Source organism: Vipera ursinii (genome assembly GCF_947247035.1).
Source record: "Vipera ursinii genome assembly, chromosome: 5".
Lineage (NCBI taxonomy): Eukaryota > Metazoa > Chordata > Lepidosauria > Squamata > Viperidae > Vipera > Vipera ursinii.
The window spans coordinates 65723381-65742081 of record NC_139518.1 but is presented as its reverse complement, the minus strand read 5'-3'; positions in this window follow the sequence as shown (position 1 = coordinate 65742081).

Sequence of the window (18701 nt, the reverse complement as noted above, 5' to 3'; positions counted from 1 at the left end):
TTGCAAGCTAATTCTGCCAACTGCCAGCAGTTTGATCCTGACCGGCTCAAGGTTGATTCAGCCTTCCATCCATCTGAGGTCAGTAAAATGAGGACCCAGATTGTTGGAGGCAAGATGCTGACATTTGTAAACTGCTTAGAGAAGGCTGTAAAGCACTGTGAAGGGGTATATAAATCTAAGTGCTATTGCTGTCTGCTGCTACTTCTTTCCTGAACTTAGGTGGGACAAGGGGAGTGAGAGCATATATTATCTCAGTTGGTGTACAGCTGTATTTTTCTTCCTAATTCCTTATTTCTTTAACAAAACATAAAGAATAAGAATAGCAGAACTATCAGAGTACAAGTTATGACTGGTTCTTTCTTGAAAATTAATGTATAAAGATACTTCATCTAAGATATTTGTAGAATAAATAGTTATTTCCTGACTGTTATGGTTCAGGCTTCAGCTTTGTTTCCATTTCTTGTAGACTCACTTCATTGCATTAATAATCATTAGATTACAAATCTAATACACGCTTCCAGTTTCACAACTTGGAAATTAATGTAGGCAGAGGCTGAAATTAAGTGTTTGTGATAAATTATAATTGTTCATGACATAAATCATAAAAATCTTGAATTTAAATTAAATTCATTTTGATTCTCTCTTCTCTTACTCCTCAGAGGAAGAGTTCAGAACCATTTGCTTGCATATGGTTGTGTGAATCAGACTTCAAGAACTGTAAATCAGGCTTCAAAAACTGTGCAATAGACTTCTAGAGTGTTTTTTACTTTATTCTCAGAGTGGGTCAGAACTTTTGAAGTTCTGTTGGCAAAGCTTTTGAAATAGTGAAAATAACAGACTAAAGCTACTCCTGGCGTTCTTTTATGATACCTATCTTTCCTTCACTCAAACCTCCTTGGCAGTCAACATTCCCTAACGGAAAAAAAAAACACAATTTAAAGAACACCCTCATGAATTTTCCCCCTGGATTTAATTGAATGTTAGGATTCAGGCCACAGACTATGACAGCAAGTTGCCCTGATTTATTAAACTGGACTGAAGTTTAAAAGAACTGTTGTCTATTTTGACACCATCATGCAAAGTGTCATGTAGATGTTGCTTGAAGCTCCTGCCTAATTAATACTGGTCTGTATGAAGACTGGAGAGCCTGTTTGAATAAGGTCTGCACCTGAAGACCAGCAGATCTGCAGATCGAATTGACTGGTGGAAAAGACTGCTATATTTGAAAAGGACAGATCAGAATCTGTGAGATAAGCTTGACTCAAGCTGTTAATGTTCCAAGAAGTTGAGGAAAAATTTAGTTTTCTTTTTTTTTCTTCCTCCTAACAGCAAGTCTGAAAAATGAAAGTGCTGAAGCTGTCTAAAGAAATAAGAATAGTAAAATTGTGATAAGAAATATCTGTTGGAATCAAGGATGGAGGCAGCAAAGAAGTTAAGAAACTGTAAAGGCTCTATATTGAGATATATGTGTGGTTGGTAAGCTAAAGTCAAGGTATACGAAAAATCACAAATTGTTTGCTTGATAACTTTGTTACAAATTGTTAGCAATAAACACCCCTGTCAGACAGAGAACTGTTTGTGTGTCTGAAAAATTCCAATTCCTTTTCAAAGCTTCTATCACAAATAATTGGCTTGTACAATGAAAAAGCACATTTGCCTTGACTATTCCCTAATTTTAAAAAGTGCAAAAAGACAATAACTTTTCACCCTTTCACCCAGGAACACAGTGACATGAACATTTCACCCATTTCAACCATAAACATTTCACCCAAATTTCAAAAGCAAATTGTCTTTCAAAAACATCCAAAAAACAAAAAAAACGAAGATGAATTCAAACCAGATGTTATGAAACCTGACTGCTGCAATAAGCATATGTGAGATCAACATACAGGATATTGATGATATACTAAACAGCAATGAACCAAAAGGAGAAGGCACTGTTGTGACTCCTCATGGCTGCACTGTTCAAATGGAACAAAATATGCCTTGTTATAAGGGACGCGATGGCTCAGTGGGTTAAGACGCTGAGCTTGTCGATCAGAAGGTCGGCAGTTTGACAGGTCGAATCCCGAGTGCCACGTAACAGAGTGAGTGCCTGTTACTCATCCCAGCTTCTGCCAACCTAGCAGTTCGAAAGCACGTAAAAATGCAAGTAGAAAAATAGGGACCACTCCGGTGGGAAGGTAACAGCGTTCCGTGCGCCTTTGGCGTCTAGTCATGCCGGCCACATGACCACGGAGACGTCCTCGGACAAGCGCTGGCTCTTCGGCTTTGAAACAGAGATGAGTTGGAAATGACTAGCACGCGTGTACAGGAGAACCTTTACCTTTACCTTTACCTTATGCCTTTTTAGAAATACAGGGAAAACAATAAGACAGGGTCTTATGGAAGATGGGATTGTGACTACTGAAGCAAAGATTAATACCTGGAAATCTCAAAGAGCTCCTAAAGATAGAGAGAAGAGAGGGGGAAAGCGAGGGGGGGAGAGAGAGACGCAGAGAGAAACAGAGACAAAGAGAGACAGAGAAACAGGGACAGAGAGAGAACTCTTGGTATTTTAAAAGAGACTGCAGAATTACACCTCTGACATGTCCGTTTTAAGAAGAAAAATATTGTTCCCTTCTATTTCAATAAAATACCACAAGTTGTGGCACTTCCTCTTCATCTGTGCTGCAATATCTGAGAAGATATAGGAAAATGTTTCAGCCCCAATGCTTCATATTTATTTCCCTTTATATGGATGCAACAGATAGAATTATGATAAGAGGACTGGATGAAGAGATGGCTAATGTAGGTAAATAAAATGGTTGCAAAATCAGAACTTCTCTTGGTGAGTCTATCCAGTCTCTGGTAGCTCCTGATTTTTGTATTGCTCAGCACAAATGTATGACATGACATTGAACAGCATCTAAAATAACTGGCTGAAGTATTAATGCTGCCCCTAAGGGGCTAATTTAAGAATTACAATGTCCTCCAATGGAAAAGATAGAAAAGCAGGCATTGGGGATTGAATTTCTTTCCTACTTCGCAGCTTTTCTGTTGGGTCCTGTATTTCTTCTGGGCCAGAGTTAGTCTCAACCAGAAGAAAATGTGCCATTTATCTGCATTACATGTTCTCCACATCTGTACACTGAAAAGGTTAAGTAGCTGCACTACAGGATTTGGTTTTCTTTGAAGGAGAGATTATAGTTGTTAAGAAATATGCAAGCAAAACCAATGGAAAACAAACAGGTCATCCTTATAAAAGCAGCAGATTCCAAATCGTAGCTTTTAATCATGGAATCAATGACTGTATGAGTTGAAAAACCTTGTGGTCCAACTCTTGGCTCAGTGCTGGAATCCAGAAAAACAATCCTGACACATAGCAATTCAATTACCATTTGAAAACGGGTTGCTCTGCTGCTTAACAGCTTTTAACATCAGGAAATTCCTCCTAATATTCAGCCTAAATCTCCTTGAACCTTGCCCAGTCCTCACCTTCAACAAAGTTAAACATGTGCAGCTTCTATAATTGGTCTTCCTAGGCTTCTTTCCTAGATTTTTGTTTTATGTACCTGATAGTTCTCCAAATTAAAGCAAACTCAGAATTTGATGTAATGCTCCCAGTACAATCCAACCAGCGTAGGGTACAGTTGAATTTGTACTTCCAACGATTTAACAGAACACTTTTGTTAATGCAACCTATGATTGTTTGAAGTTTACAACTAGTCTACTAGTGTTCAGAGATCCTGGGCTTTAGGCACTTCCTTTTCCCTAATCAGATTGCAAAACCTTACACTTGTCCTATTGAACGTTATCCTACTAAATTTTGTCCAAAATTCAATCTGTTGACATCCTTTTGAATCTCGGCTTTTTCCTTTAAACCACTAGCCAATTTCCTTAGCTTGGTGTCATCTGAAGTACATCCACAGCATTCCATTGATCCACTAATTAAATACAATTATAAAAAAGAAATAAGACAGTAGAACAGCAATGGCTGGATTCTGGTGATTGTACTATTATTTTGTAGTGGATACAGATACAGTATATGGCCTGATCATCTGTTCTTGTCCAGTATAGATATTATGTAATTATTACATAGGTCTTTTTCCTTTTAAAGATTGGGGCTATGTTAGTTTATTTTAAATACCTCATGCAGAAGGTTCCAGAGATTATAACAGTAGTTCTGAGTTTTCCCTTTCAGTCATCCAAATATTTCTTCATCTCTCTATTTATAACTTCTATCTTACTTTCCAAAATGTCCTGTTTGTTATTAATTTGTTTTACATCACCAGCCTATTGTCCTACAGAATTTCCAATCTTCTTAGCCTTTCAAATCCTTTTTATCCCTCCAAATCCTTCTTTCATTTCCTTTTTTAAAAGCATCCAAAATATTGGCAACCTTCTTGCTAAATTCTTCAAACTTTTTCTGCAACAAATGTGGCACGATGCCCTTATCTGTGAGTTGTTCTGATTAATCTCACCTTTCTCCTTCTATTTTTTTCTGTTTGCCACCATGATGAAGTGAAAGTATATCAATTACTACAGTGAAAGTAAAAACCAAGCTTCTTTTTTTCCTGTTTTGTTTTTTTTCTGTGTTTAACACTTTAGTCCCAATTAGTTCTCCACAGCTACTGACATACAGAGTGGCCCATTTTATGCATATCCTTTTATTTATTTATTTATTTGAAATCCACCAATCATCTACTCTTCTTAATAAACTATCAGTGTTCATACAAATGTCCGGTCTGTTTTTTATTAATTTTACTCTTTTGTCTATTCTCTGTATTACTTCTCCGCACAGAGATTTGTCAGCTAGAATCTACTGTATGGCTGTTGACATTTGGCACAGTGCTGTTCTTGCTCTAGAGATGCTCACAAGGATGTCTCACCTGCCATATATCCTCACCCAGAAGCCAAGTGACCTTGTTCCTCCATGTACTACTCCACTGTAAACAGTGGAGCAAAGGTAGTCATCTGGCTTAAAAATCTTCTCTCCTCACCCAATATCTTTTTTTGATATTCAGTTTAAAAATAATCAGAAAATAAAAACAAAAAACACAAGCAATCACTTTACACTGTGAGTCAACTCTTTGCTTCAGTCAAGCACAAAAAAAATTAAATCTTGGTAAATTATTAATCACTTTATGTTGCAGTAAACAAAGAACATTAATTTCTCATCACATTACTTCTATGGAATCAGAATGCATACAATATCTTACCAGGATTTTCTTGCCTCGAAAAAATGAAGATATGGTGGGATTTCAGCACGTTTAAAACTCAGCAGATGAATGAATGAATGAATGAATGAATGAATGAATAATAGCAATAGCAATAGCACTTACTTATATACTGCTGCATAGTGTTTTGCAGCCCTCTCTAAGCAGTTTATAAAGTCAGCATGTTGCCCCCAACAATCTGGGTCCTCATTTTACCCACCACGGAAAGATGGAAGGCTGAGTCAACCTTGAGCCTGTCAGAATCAAACTCTTGGCAGTGAGCAGTGAGTTAGCCTGCAATACTGCATTCTAACCGCCATGCCACACAGCTCTTAGAAGAGTAGATTAAGAAATTAAGAAAGAGCAGATAAGAAATTCTGTAAACTAGCAATGCCTTTATATCTACTTTAGGCCTAGTTATACTCGTCTTGAAATGGAGGTAGTGACAGATTTTATTTTCCTGGGCTCCAAGATCACTGCAGATGGGGACTGTAGCCAAGAAATTAAAAGACGCTTGCTCCTTGGGAGGAAAGCCATGGCAAATCTAGACAGCACACTAAAAAGCAGAGACATCACCCTGTCAACAAAAGTGCGTATAGTCAAGGCTATGGTCTTCCCAGTTGCAATGTATGGCAGTGAAAGCTGGACCATAAGAAAGGCTGAGCGCCAAAGAATTGAAGCCTTTGAACTATGGTGCTGGAGAAGACTCCTGCAAGTCCCTTGGACTGCAAGGCGATCAAACCGGTCAGTTCTAGAGGAGATCAACCCTGACTGCTCTTTAGAAGGCCAGATCCTGAAGCTAAAATTCAAATACTTTGGCCACCTAATGAGAAGGAAGGACTCACTGGAGAAGAACCTAATGCTGGGAAAGATTGAGGGCAATAGAAGAAGGGGACGACAGAGAATGAGGTGGCTGGATGGAGTCACTGAAGCAGTAGGCGTGAGCTTAAATGGACTCCAGAAGATGGTAGAGGACAGGAAGGCCTGGAGGAACATTGTCCATAGGGTCGCGATGGGTCGGACATGACTTCGCAACTAAAAACAACAACAAATACTCGTCTTGAAGGAAAATAATTAAAAGAAGAACATTTTCCTTTCAAGAAAACATAAATAATGTTGATATGCAGAAGTTGAAAGTTGTGGTTTCCTAAAAGATTAACTATTAATATAAATTCAGTGCAATGTTACAGAACAATGCTGTATTTTTAGTTACAGAATTTCACTTTTTTCCTCAATGTCTCCCAAAATAATGCTGGACTTCAGTTTCATAATTCACAGCCAGCATGATCAAAATTAAAATGCAATATATCTGGAGACTACCAAATTGAAGAAAGTTGTCCCACAAACTAAACAACTCATCTGCTATATTTTTTTAAAGAAAACTTGCAGTTTAATCATAAAATTTTCTCTCTGTCATACTTCACAGTTTTCAACAGGTAACGCTACATATCATTTCCATAAGACATTACAGTGCATGAATATCTATCATTTCTACCCAAAGTACATTATGAGATGCAAAACACAATAGCTTTTGTGGGTGGATTTTTTTTTAAAAAAAGAGAGTTATTACTTTGGAAAGCTGTCAAGAAAGAGGCATGCCATAGAGATAAAAGTAATTTTAAGGTTGTCAAGAAGGTTCCTCAGGCACTCCCTCAAGAAACCTAAAGGTGTACAGGGTTGAAAAGGTAAAAAAAAATTCTACTTTTCAGTTTTTGATGAAGTATACCCAGATTCATAAAAACCTGGAGTCTATTTTAAAGTTCCCATGGATGTGTTTTTCTTAAAGTCTTCTCTCCTTTTTTTTTCATTTCACCTTCATGCATAATCCAAAACAGATATTTTTAAGCAACACTGAATGACTATATGCATATGAAAAACAGATTAGTGTTTCTCTCTCTCTGTCTCTCTCTCTCTGTCTCTCTCTGTCTCTCTCTCTCTCTCTCTCTCTCTCTCTCTCTCTCTCTGTGTGTGTGTGTGTGTGTGTGTGTGTGTGTGTTTGTGTGTGTGTGTGTGTGAGAGAGAGAGAGAGAGAGAGAGAGAAGCATGATTCAAAACAATCCCAATTTGCAGCTCCAAATTTGTGGAGGGAAAAATATTCTGATTTTTCTGAACGTTCTCATTTGTTTCAGATGTTCAATGAGGCACAGTTTTTAAGTAGCAGCAAGTGCTCAAAACTACTGCCAGCATGGAAGTTCCCTGTCAGACTTCAGTTTCAACACCATGGAGAGCTTCCATGCACTGAATCCTTAGAGTAGCTGTCCAGATCCTACACAGTTTTGCTGAATCCTCTACCTTCTCTAGTGCTGAAATTATATTTAAAGGGGCTGGGAAATTGGAGGACTGAAGACTAAAATTAAATATATATTTTTTAAAAAATAAAAACACTCCACAGGGTCTCTTACTTCACTAGAGAAATTCAAATTAGACTCCATGATATCAGAATGCACCAGCATGTCTTGAGAAATGCATGGACTGTATATGGAGACAGAAGATACCAGCCTGGATGAAATAGAAGTTTCATTCAGTACCTGATCAGGGCCCTAATAGGAAAGCTCTCTTTTATTATTTCAAAGGGAATCTTTTATTAGCTTAAAGGGATGTTGATATCATTATTATTATTTCTTGTCTTTGAATGTCTGTTGCAGCTCATAAACATAAGTACTTGCTCTTCTAAAATATTGCTTCCTGTATAAATTACACCTGGCTTCCACAATTACTAGGATGTTAAGAATGTAGAATTAATTATAATATTCTCAATCAACAAATCTTTTTCTGTGTATCTGTGTGCATGTGCACGGAATTGTGGGTTTAACATTTCTAAGAGGGAAATTCCAAAGTCTGATTCTACAAAACTGCCAATATGCTTCTAGTACAAATGAAATTAAATAATAACATAGAACAAGGGGCTAATAAAATAAAATTATATTAACTCTGTATATAAAGCTTGGAGATTCCCTTCCCCTCACACTGCTCAATTAAAGAGGCGGAACAGACAAGCCACTACTATGTGAAATACATCATTTAATTATAATAGCTTAGATTGTTCATTCAAACCTGCATTTTCTTAATATAGCATAAAGAACAATTATTAAATCTGAAAAACAAATGACCTAGTATTTTAAATAGATCATATATGAATTATACCAATAAAGAAAAAACACAGCAGACAAATATCTAATACTAAAATAAAACACAAAGTACCTATTTCCTTAGGTATTTTGCTTTTGATTATGTGAATTAAAGAGTGACTAGAAAAAAATAGATAATGAAATTCTGAGTATCTAAATACTGACAAGGACATGTATTTTGGTCTCTTTGGATTGTTGCTTTTTTCCTTTTTTTCTCCTTCTTATAATTTGTTTGCCTCACAGATTTCAATTCAGTTTATTTCACTTGTCTTTTTATAGACAACCTGAAATCCTTTAAAAATATATATAAGGCTGGTTTACTCATGGGAAACACAGATATCAAACTGAAACATGCATAAATTGATAAATAGTTTTATTTCTTAAATTCTGAAGCACTTTACTCTCCTGAATCAATGCCTGCCACCATGTGCCAGTAAGATTAAATAAATTATTTTGAGCAAGAAGCAAGAATAGTACAGATGAAAACAAAAAACATAGAATCCTCAGCTAGAAGCATAAGCGGACCGCAGATGGCCTCATCAAAATGATATTTCAAACAGTAAGCATGTATTCTGAAAGCCAAAAATAACTGGAAATACATGCAGAGCTATTTCCTAATGCACCCAACCAAACTTTTCAATTGTCATCGGCATATAACTGGGTATCAGTTTCCATTTAAAAACAATTGGAAGGGTAAACACCTTCCCAGCTTCCATAGTGCTCATTCTCAACAGACTATTCTTGGTATAAATGAAATTAGTTAGAATACTTAGACTGGAAGCCTCGAAGCTATCTAATGCTCGGGAGAGAATAAAATGGCCAAACCAGGAATCATCTCTATAACTGCCTGTTTTGCAAAGAGTACATACAATAATCAAATGGAGAATGGGAGAAAATGGATGGATTAAAGTATGCCATATCTTCTAAACACCATACCTCATTCAGATTGTTTTTCTATGGTAGGGTGTCTCATAATGGCTGAGGCCTAATGAGCTCCATCTGGGCTTCACCAGATAAACTTTAACCTTCTATAAGGCCAACCCAAGGAAAAGGACAAAATGAAACTGACACACATTTTGTATACAGGAGACAATTTGGCTAGCAATTAACATTAACTTCAACCCTGAAAATTATGCAACAAAAAGCATCAGGCTAGGATAGAGGAACAGGACAAGCTAACTTAGAAGGCTCAGGAAGGATGGAGAGTTGCCATTAATCTCTAATCTCTATCGCTGCTTTATTTTGTTCACTAGCAAAAGGCCATCATTTCCACTGATTGATTGATTGATTGATTGATTGATTGATTGAGTTCCTTACTTACTTACATATGTGCTTACTACTTACTAACTTATTTCATTAGCCCTATAAGATAGGCAAGACAATAAACCAAGGCCCTATAGATTTAAAACTATTTTTATTGGAAAGCTGTAGTAACTATAATTGGAGGGTCGTATAAGCCTAGTAAATAAATAAGAAAATGCTGATATGGTGATGTATAGTCTGCCACACTACCCAGAAACACAAAAGATTCTGAACTAACATACAAGCAGTAACTTTTCAGTAACAACAGAGGCGTTGACAAGAAACTGTTCCAGACTGCCCCACATTGCTTGCTGTGCTTCATATTATAGATTTATTGTTCCGCTGAGGTTTCTGCTTATACAAATGACATAAGGAAAGATTAAAGTGTATAAAATGGAAGAAAAAAGGAAATAATATAGGACAATGACTCTAGCCATGTCAAAGAAACATAGAGAAAACTAAAATAAATGCTACTAATGGGATGCTGAGTTACGTGATGAGTTCTTTTTTCCTCTCTAATTCATAAGCACTCTTAAAATTAGAGACCTTATAGCTGTTAGGTTTGTCTGTTCCTTTAGTGTATCTCAATGAGGTATTCTTCTAATTTTCCTATAAAATTAGTTTCTTGATCTGGTCTACATCATAGGGCTAGCATTGGGCTGCCTAACATATGACAGAAACTAAACCAATCTCTAAAACAGCTTCAGTGTTAGACATCAGCCTTTTCCCAGCTTTAGAATCTACAGCTGCAGTGGACTATAATGTCTGTCATTCCTATGGAGAAGATGTAACTACAGGTAGTCCTCGACTTACAACAGTTTGCTTAGTGACTGTTCGAAGTTACAATGGGACCGAAAAAAGTGACTTATGATTGTTTTTCACACTTTTGACCATTTGCAGCATCTCCATAGTCATGCGATCAAAATTTAGATGCTTGATAACTGATTCATGAATAGAATAGAATAGAATAGAATAGAATAGAATAGAATAGAATAGAATAGAATAGAATAGAATAGAATAGAATAGAATAGAATAGAATAGAATAGAATAGAATAGAATAGAATAGAATAGAATAGAAGCTGGAACGGATCTTGGAGGTCTTCTAGTCCAGCCCCCTGCTCAAACAGGAGAACCTATATCAGGTATGTCACACTGCCAGCCTGCAGGCCGGATGCATCATACTAAAACCACGCCCACCCCATTGCCAGCAATGGGGAAAAAGTCGTGATACGCCGTGCGATGTCACATGACGTTGCGAGTTTCACATGCCTGACCTATACCATCTCAGATAGGTGACTGTCTAGCCTCTTCTTGAAAATCTCCAGTGATGGAGAGACCACAATGTCTGGAGGCAAGCTGTTCCACTGGTTAATTGTCCTCACTGTCAGGAAGTTTCTCCTTAAATCCAGGTTGCTTCTCTCTTTGATAAGTTTCCAACCATTGTTTCTTGTCCTGCCCTCTGGTGCTTGACAAGAAACAATGGCTGGAAACTGATCAAAGAGAGAAGCAACCTGGAATTAAGGAGAAACTTCCTGACACCGAGGACAGTGAGGACATTTAAGAAGGTTGCAGTGTCCTGGGGTCACGTGATCACCTTTTGCCACCTTCTTACAGGTAAAATCAATAGAGAAGCCAGATTCACTTCACAACCATGTTACTAACCTAACAACTGCAGTGATTCACTTAACAACTGTGGCAAGAAAGGTCGTAAAATGGGGCAAAATTCACTTTAAAAATGTTTCACTTAGCCACAGAATTGTGGTCATAAGTTGTGGACTACCTGTACTTGGAACAAATGTATTTTGTTCTTTTTTTATTTACCTGACACAGGTTGTCAACTCCAAGCTATTATAATATGGCAATTTTAATGATCATTGTACAGTACACACACACACACACACACACACACACACACAAACATGCACAATATTATTTGAATGCAGGCAGCACAATGACTCGCCAAGGTTGCCTTTGAAATCTGCAGCAGTAAGAATTTTATAAACGGCTGGAATGCATTAGAGTGACATTCCTTCTGACAATGCCAGCAGATATTCTAAGAATATTAAGGAATAAAAGCAAGCTGGAAATTGGAGTTTGAATATGACATGTTTGAAGGGTTCTCAAATCTACATTTGGATGCTATACTTCAAGAATGTGGGAAATAATGAAATGCAGCCGTTGGAAAATTCTGTTCTGTGAACCCCTGCTCTGAAATATGCCCAGGATCACAACAGGCTGCCAATTTACTTTCCCAGTTGCCATTTCAACAATTTGCCTGCTGCAATCACTAACAAATATTGGCCAAGACACAAATTAAAGAATCATGGGCAACACTAAATTACATCCTCAAGCTCACCGGTTTATTTTTTTCACACACCATACAACTGAAGTCCATTTTCTCTAATACCAATCTAAAAATCTTCGGCTGGCAGAAATGTCCTTATTTTTATTGAGAAAAATGGAATAGATCAATCCAGCTATTAATTGTATTTTATTATTTTGTTCCCCTGGGAAAGAATTCTCACAGTTATTTAAATGTTCTTTCATTTGTTACGATGAAACCAGCATGTTTTTTTCTTTCCTCATATGTAAAACATATTTTGATTTTAAAAATATTTTGCCTGAAACTGACATGCAGTTCCCATTAAATTCCCATTATAGTTTTCCAATATGCCTTATTGTTTGCATATTGTCTGTCATGCAACACAAACAGATTACACTATTAAGCTGGTTAAAATTGATGTATTTTTTATTATTTATGATTAGCCACTCCCTATTAGGGTAAATCTCTCTGAAATTTAAACAGCAGCCAATATATCAGGCTGAGATTTGGGAATTAAGTTTTTGTTGTTTTTTAAGAAATGCATGCCATGTCACAATTACTAACTGTGCTGGATTGCTAGATTCAAAAGATGGATTTGCGTTCACAATGCAAACAAGACTCTTTACAAAGTTCTAATAAATTATTAGAAGTAGCATTACTATTATTCATTAGGTGTATCAGGCCATCAAATGGAACTATAGGGCCTTCTATAGTTAACCCAGTTTAAAAGCAATGCTGGCATTCAGCAATTTCCAAACCTCATTTTATATAGACAGCATTTTAATAATGAGATAGGGCTAACCTGTGCTTAATACACACACACACACACACACACACACACACATACACACACACACACACAGAGAGAGAGAGAGAGAGAGAGAGAGAGAGAGAGTTGGAAACGACTAGCATGCTTGTGTGTGTGTGTGTGTGTGTGTGTGTGTGTGTGTGTGTGTGTGGCTGACTGGGTATGGTTGACTGATGAGAACGAAAAAGGATCAAACACCAGGATAGAAATATAAACAAAAGTGTTTAATATACAAAACCATTTAGCTTTCGTCGGCCAAACTGCCAACATCGTCAGAGTGAAAACAGGAGTTCCGGGAGTTTGCTTATGTAGCCGGTTGCTTCTGCACCCTGCTCATTGAGCGAGTCACTGGTCTACCCGCCCCAATGGGCCGTAATGCTCCTAATTGTCCCATACCTATCAGCATATTTATGGATTCGAGGGTTGTTTTTCCACTTGTAGTCGCTCTCTTGGCGTGCGTGCAAATGCCCAAGGGCCGGTTATCTGGCCGCTCTTGTTTTGTGCCCCCCTCTCTTCTGCCCAAACCTGAGCGCCTGTCCCAAGATCTAATTCAGGACACTCTGTAGATTCATCCTCCTTCCTGGGGATCACAATTGTTCCACCTGTAGCCACACCATTCCGATCCTGCAAGGAGTGGACTTGTTACACCCGTCATGAGTCATAGCACTGTTCTTCCCTGAGTGTCTCATAAGCAGGTAAGAGGTCTATATGATGATTGATCGAATTTTCATCAATAGCCAGGCCTCCTTGAGCAATCGGCTGCCCTTGGTGGCATGTTGGGCTATGGCCTCAGCATTGGCAAGATCGAACATATGGCCATGGCTGGTCATATGTGCCCATACCTGTGAGCATTGTTATTTTCTTCTGATCACCAACTCATGCGCTCAGGTTTGGACAGAAGAGGGGGGGCACAAAACAAGAGCGGCCAGATAACTGCCCCTTGGGCGTTTGCACGTGCACCAGGAGAGTGACTACAAGTGGAAAAACAACCCTTGAATCTTTAAATATGCTGATAGGTGCAGGATGATTAGGAGCATTACGGTTGATTGGGGTGGGTAGACCGGTGACCCGCTCAATGAGCAAGGCGCAGAAGCAACCAGCTACATAAGCAAACTCCCATAACTCCTGTTTTCACTCTGACGACATAGGCAGTTTGGCCGACGAAAGCTAAGTGGTTTTGTACATTAAACAGTTTTGTTTATATTTCTATCCTGGTGTTTGATCCTTTTTCTTTCTAACATGCACACACCCAGGATTTGTATTTTTAGTGTAATCAAACATTATCTATATGTATATCTTTAAGGCCATCAACTAAAGATCAATTTTAAAAAATTGTTTCAGGAATACTGATGTCACCAAATATAATGGATTCCTAATCCAGTTGTTAAATCGTTGCCCTTCTCTGAATGCCTTTATTATTAGGGATAATAAAGCTATTCTCCAAAGCACCTGAAGGCAAGATAAGAAGCAATGGATGGAAACTAAGCAAAGAGATAAACAACCTAAAACTAAGGAGAAACTTCCTGACAGTTAGAACAATTAACCAGTGGAACAGCCTGCCTCCAGAAGTTGTGAATGCTCCAACACTGGAAGTTTCTAAGAAGGGACTGGACAGCTATTTGTCTGAAATGGTATAGGGTTTCCTGCCTGAGCAAGGGCTTGGACTAGAAGACCTCCAAGGTCCCTTCCAACTCTATTATTATTATTGTTGTTGTTATTTCCAGTTTCCCCAAATATTGGGAGAACTAATGTGGTAGAGATAGCACTCTGCATAATGGGCCTTTATATACACTTTTGCTGTGCAGTCCAAGGATTCTGTCTTTTTAGCATCTGTGATCAGGTGAAGTTTTGTAGTCATGACATTGAAACAGAACCATAGTTTCAACTGGGAAATTGTGACCATCCTAGACCAAGACAAGTCCAAAACGACAGGGAATTTCTAGGAGCCTGGCACTCTGACAAATTAATCATCAATGGACACATAGAAATTAACAACATCTTATAGAACTATGCAAAAGAGACTATCAATTAGCCAAAAAGGGAGCAAAAGGACTCAAGAGCCTTTCCACCAGCAATCAGCAAAGATTAACTCCAAGATTAACATCAGACCAACAATCAAATAAACAATACCGCTATCAAGAAACTGCCAAAGAAGCTGACAGTAAGCACTCCAACCAAAAAACCCACCAAGACCAACAGGGCAAACCCCTAGGATATAAACAGACAGCAACCTGCACTTCTTATTAGGACTGATGAGGTTACTTAATTTGAGTAATGAAATGTCAGCAAGAAAATAAGAAATCTCAGAAAGCACCAAGGACACCTCATTAAAACAGAAGCTTAAAAAGACCAAAAAAAATTACATGGCCACACCAATGTAATTGAAAGTAGCACTGTGCACATCACTCAAAGTACGAGGGTGGCCCTCAGCCCCAAAATATGCTTCATATTTCATGAGAAGGTTTAGAAAAGCATTTGGAGCTGGGTTGGGCTGAGAGAAGGTGACTGGTGGCCCAAAGTCAGCCTATAGGCTTTCATGTCAAAGTGAGGCCTAGTAATCATGGTTGCTAGTCTCTCAGTCAGCAATTTCACTACTACACCAAACTGGCTCCCATTTTAATGCATGCCATTTCATCTGCAGACAGGGCAATACCTTCATATTTCACCCAGCTTCTCCAATAAATAGCAATAGCGCTTAGACGTATATACTATTCATAGTGTTTTACTGCCCTCTTTAAGCTTTTTACAAAGTCAACATGCCCAACAATATGGGTCCTCATTTTACCGACCTCAGAAGGATGGATTCAACCTTGAGCTGCTCAGAATGAAACTCCTGGCAGTGAACGCTGAGTTAGCCTACAATACTGCATTCTGACCACTATGCCACCACAGCTCCTATAAATAAAAGGTAAAGGTTTCCCAGGTGGTCATGTCCAGCTCTAGGGCATGTTTCTTGGCTAAGGAAGCCCTCCAATAAATAAAAAGAAATAAAAAGAAAGCAGCAATTTCTTGAAATAGATTAAAGGCATCTGGTTTGGATAGTATTGATACAATATTTACAAAATTAAATTTAATTTTCTTTTAAAAGACCTACGTACATCCCACTGTCATGCTTATTTGTTTTATATGGGTGTTTTACACAAGCATCATCTAATTCTGTTAAAAAAAAAATTACGGTTCTTTATTAATATCCAATGATACTATGTGGAAGGCACAAGGATTTATCTACCAAAATCAAGATTTATATTTGGCTGACGAGATCAGAGGCTCTTAACTGAATCAAATTAATTAGTGCATTTTCCAAATCAGACTAAATGTGGACATTGGATTAGCACTCACACTTTTTATTAACTTAGACCAGGGGTAGTCAACCTTGGCTCTTTTATGACTCGTGGACTTTAACTCCCATGGCTGGCTCAGGAATTCTGGGAGTTGAAGTCCACGAGTCATAAAAAAGCCAAGGTTGCCTACCCCTGACTTAGACTCTATTGTGTTAACTTTCAAGCCTTCAAAATCTAGTGATGATGGGCTATCTTAGCTACTTAGAAATAAAGAAGTTAGCTTTGCCAAACACCACAAACAAGTAGATGTTCAACTCTCCAAAGCATTCTTTTAAGAAAAAGAAGGATGCACACATGAAGAGATAACAAGACCATAAATAATCTCCATGCATTGCCTTCTGTAGCAATTTACCAAGCACAGTGTTGATTTCCTTTAGATTCCAAGAACACAACAAATGAAACATATATTGTAATGGACAGTTTGTTACACATTCCTATCTAGGAATTTATCAAGGGATGTAAGTTTCATATTGCAGGAGCAACTATGAGAAGAAACCTGTGGTAGACTGCCAATTTCTGTTATGGAAAGCATAATAAGTCTCTGCTGTTGCTCATGCTGCATGTGTGACTAATGTGATAGCAGATTTTATTTGCTGCTTGTTATTTTTATCCTTTCTTAAAAGGTTGTTTTCCTACTTCCTGACATAATAAGAGATCTGCTTCTTGGTGCATGCTCTTTTATATTTCAATCAGCTATCGTAAAAACTCAAACTTTAGTTATAGATATGATAGCTGAGTTTCTGTAACAAACACTCCCAGCTCCAGTTAATCAAGTTCAAATATTTTCAAAATAACTCACAATATTAAGAGAGAGAGAGAGAGAGAGAGAGAGAGAGAGAGTATGCTAAACCAAATGAAATTTTGTAATTATGAACTTTCCTCTCTTGAATCAACTTTCTGGAGCTCAAGAAGTTAAAATGTAGCTCCAGCATTTAATACTGTTTGCTAAATTATTTCATATTCATTTATTTCCTAAAGGATATTAGCCTAATTAAAAAATACAGTACTTTCATGTCTTTTAGACTTATAATGACATTGAAAAGGTATTGAAAAAGAAGAATATTCTGCTGTGTAAAACAAAAAACAAAAACAATGACCTATACTTTGTTGCAATGTATGTGGTCAGTCTCAGTCCATCAATTTACTGATCAGAGATTCAAACTCTATGAATATAGCCTTGTGTTTTGTTGAAGAAGTATCTTGATTTAAATATATTCAAACATTTCAGATAGATTCTAATCTGGATGCAAATAACTAGATTTACTTTCAAAACAATGTCAAAGCTTAGGATCATCATAGCTTGCAAGTCTCCACTCATTATTAAATTCCTCAACCTTTGTTAATCATGTCCCTATATCCATGTTTGTTTCCTTATAGCAAAAAAAGTTGTCTAGGCAAACATATGGCAGGATATGAATCTTGAAATATACAATTTTGGGATCATGGGTTACTTTCTTCTGCTTGTCTCTTTTTTTCCAATAATTCTATCAGATGACTTGCAGGCAATCAAGCTATCTGGGAATTTCAAGAACCAAAATCTAATCATCTGAGGAGCATCCGAGTGGGAAAGGCTAATTTTTAATCCTTCTCTCTCCTTGATTTCAAATTGGGTATGTATTATATTGTCCAACATCAAGATTTCAAACAATTTTTTTATTCCCCCGAATAAAAAATGTGTGTGAGGTATTACATAATAGGGAATGATAACCTATTTAAATCCTTCCATGAACAATTTGACAGCTTTGCAAAAAAAAAAATTCACACACAGTTATACATCCCTGCTCTGTGTTCATTATGCCATCCACTAGGGTGCTACTCACCCTAAATTAATAGAAAGTAAAATGAGATTAGAGGGAATACAGTATCAGATTATGCTAATTGAAGGTTTGGTTTTCACGAGAATTGCTTCCCATTTTTGGAAGCAGCAATTATTTCCTTGTTTGTTCAGGTGTAGAAATTTTCTCCAAGCACTCATTATAATTAAGATAGGAACTCTCCTGAATACCCCAGAGAGCCCTGACTAGAACATCTCTCTCCATTTATCCATAAACTTTGCAATTTGATTAAAAACTTAGCAGGGGATACACTTTTAAATGATGGATCAGATTGGTCAAAAGTTTCAACAGCACTTAAGAAAGTCCAACCATCCATTAAAGAGAATGGATGCATTCTTCTTTTGACCATTTTTTTTAAACCAAGTTAACCTAATGGCCCATAGTCAGGCTGAAATCCTTAGTTTAAGGATTTAGCGTACTGGTTGATGGAGATAGTCAAAGCTAAATGTTGCTAAATATCTCTCCGTGTTTCTATGTTCAGAAACAAAAAAGTAAATATTCTAGTCTACCCTTCCTTCTCCCTGAATTTCCTGTACTGACCACATTGAAGTTCTGAAGTAATTTTCTTCCAATACCTTAAAAGTTGTCTTCCTTTGTAAAAGAAACTTTTGATTTTCTGTCTCAGGTCCTTTTCATTTTTTTAAAGTTTCTAATTGAATTGATAAAGGTGGCAAAAGGACCTATAGTTGTATGCTATATCAGTTGGATTTTTGATTGCAAGTCTTTTCATCATTTTGAACCTTCCCAGTGCTTACTCATCCCAATT